This window comes from Neophocaena asiaeorientalis, unplaced genomic scaffold, assembly GCF_003031525.2.
Source record: "Neophocaena asiaeorientalis asiaeorientalis breed wild unplaced genomic scaffold, Neophocaena_asiaeorientalis_V1.1 scaffold82, whole genome shotgun sequence".
In the NCBI taxonomy this organism is placed as follows: Eukaryota; Metazoa; Chordata; class Mammalia; order Artiodactyla; family Phocoenidae; genus Neophocaena; species Neophocaena asiaeorientalis.
Window position 1 is genome coordinate 3,678,628 of NW_020173068.1, and position 2,931 is coordinate 3,681,558.

Sequence of the window (2,931 nt, forward strand, 5' to 3'; positions counted from 1 at the left end):
GTGGGAAGGGGAGGTCGCGGTGTCGGAAATGAGCAAGAGGGAGGCCGGGTTTAGGCGGGGGGAAAAGGTCAAGGGAGATAGCAGGGTTTTCGATGAACAGCAGGTGGAATTACTGGATGCGAGAGGGACCCAAGAGAGAGAGAGACTTATGGCCGAGGAGGTCGGCCAGTCGGTGAGAGGAAAATACAGTCAGCTGGCGGCCAGGGTCAGTTTGAGTGTTTTTTGGTCAGTTCGGCTGCCGCTGCTAGGGCCCGAAGGCATGGTTGCCATCCCCGAATGGTTGGGTCTAGCTGTTTGGAGAGGTAAGTAAGCCACGGGGCGGTAGGAAGGCCCTACAGGCTGGGCAAGGAGTCCAGTGGCTATTCCGGCCCGTTCATCCACAAAAAGGTGAAAAGGTCGGTTTGGGTTGGGCAGAGAAAGGGGAGGAGAAGATATCAGAGCGTTACGGAGGGTGAGAAAGGCCTGTCGAACGGTGGAAGGAGAGGTGAGGGGTCCTTGAGGGGTTTCTTTAGTGGCTAGATATAAGGGTTTAGCGAGGAGAGCAAAGTTAGGGATCCAGTGTTGGAAAAATCCTTTAAGACCCAAAAAGGAGAGAATTTGTTCCGCTGTTTCCGGAGGCTGGAGTTCACAGATAATCCGGGTGCGTTCGGCTGTTAGACCTTTTGTGGTAGGGGTAAGGTGGAGCCCCAGGTAGGTTACAAGAAGTTACAGATAACTAAGCCTTGGCTGGGGAGACATGATAACCAATAACCGCGAGAGCCAAGGTAATTGAGGAGATCTGCAGTGTGTTGTCTTGAGAGGCTGAGAGACGGGCTACAAAGGAGGAGGTCATCTACATATTGAAGGAGTGTGCTGGGCGTAAGGGAGCAGGAAGTGAGGTCCCGTGCCAGCGCCTGACCAAAGAGGTGAGGACTGTCGCGGAATCCCTGGGGAAGAACTGTCCAGGTGAGCTGACTGGAAGTATGAGTATCCGGATCCGTCCAGGTAAAGGCGAAGAGGAAATACGAGTCGGGATGTAGGGGGGATAGTGAAAAAGGCATCTTTGAGATCCAGAACCGTAAAGTGGGTTGTGGATGGGGGGATATGGGAGAGCAAGGTGTATGGGTTTGGTACTACTGGGTGGAGAGGAATTATGGCTTCATTGATTAGTCGGAGGTCCTGGACCAGGCGATAATCCCCAGAGGCCTTGTGGACAGGCAGGATGGGGGTGTTGCAGGGAGAGTCAGTGGGGATAAGGAGTCCCTGGTTTAGGAGTCTGGTGATAATAGGTTGTAGGCCCCTAAGGTGAGTCTCAGAGATGGGAAATTGGGGCCTTGATGGAAGTTTGGAGGGGTCCTTTAGGCGGATGAGGACGGGGGAATGGTGTGTTGCTATTATGGGCTTAGACGTATCCCAGACTTGGGCATTGATTGGGTTCGGTGTGATTGGAAGAGGGGGATAGGAGAGGGAGGGTTCTAGAGACAGGCCGAGAAGAGGAAGCAGGAGTTGGGAGGAGGGGACCTTAGGGTCAAGTCTAACCAGTTGGAGGGAGGCCCCTAAGTGGAGAAGGACATCTCAGCCTAGCAAGGGAACTGGGCAGGATGGTATGACTAAGAAGGAATGAGTAAAAGGGAGTCCTTCAATGTGACATGGGAGTGGACCGGTCTGGAGTGGGAAGGATGGTTTGCCATCAATACCCATGACCGAGATCTGGGAAGGACAAACTTGCCCGGAATAGGTAGGCAGGACCGAATAGGTAGCCCCCGTGTCTACCAGAAATGAGATGGACTTACCCGCTACCTGTAGCGTTACCTTGGGCTCGGCGAGGGTGATGGGGATCTTCGAGTCCGGGCGCTGTCAGTCGTCAGCCAATCCCAGTAGTTCGAGTGGTAATGCCGTTGGGACGGCCTGCCCCCCGCATGGAGACGCTGAGGGAGGGCCAGTCGTAGGGCAGTCACTCTTCCAGTGGCCCGTTAGCCCACAGCTGGGACAGGGCTTAGAAGGAGGTAGGGAATTGGGACATTGGCGAGCCCAGTGCCCCTCTTTTCCACACTTGAAGCAAGCCCCTGGTGGGGTTGCCTTCGGCGGGTTCCATGGATATTGTCCATGGGAGATGGCTAGCCGCAGGGCGTCTACGAGGGCTTGGGTCTGGAGAGCCACCTTTTGGTGCATCCGAGCCTGTCGGCTGGATTCTGCCAAATCCTCACGGCCATTATAGACTTTAAAGGCCATCTTTACCAGATCTCGAATAGGGGTTTGAGGGCCGTCTTCTGCCCGTTTTAATTTCTTTCGGATGTCCGGGGCTGATTGGGTAATAAAATGGATGGCTAGGACCGTTGCCTCTGCCGGGGTGTCGGGATCCAGCCGGGTGTAGAGAGTTAAGGCCTCTGTAAGGCGATTGAGAAAGATAGCTGGATTTTCGTTAGGTTCTTGGGTTATCTCTTTTAGTTTTTCAAAATTGACCGCCTTATGACCGGCAGCCTGCATGCCAGCCAGGAGGCATTGGATCATGAGGTCGCGTTTACGACGGCCATCCTGGCCATCCTGATAAGTCCAGCCTGGATCGGTGTCAGGTACGGCAGTCGCTCCGACAGGCATGGAGTTGTCGGTAAGGTGAACCTGATCTGCATGGTTTCGGGCAGCAGTTTGAATTCTTTCCCTCTCGTCAGGGGTTAAGATAGAGGACAGAACCACAAAGATATCGTGCCGGGTTAGATCGTAAGCTTGAGAGAGGTAGCGAAATTCTTTGATGTAGCGGGAAGAGTCGGCAGAAAAGGAGCCTAGTCGCTTCTCTATTTGAGAGAGATCTTGGAGGGAAAAGGGAACATGAACTAGAAGGTCTGGGTCCTGGGAGTCGTGGTGGTGGGAGCGGGTGTGTGAGCTGACTGGCGAGGAGAGGGGTGATGCGAGAGAGACGGAGGGAGAGGAAGCGGGGGAAGGGGGGGGCCAAGG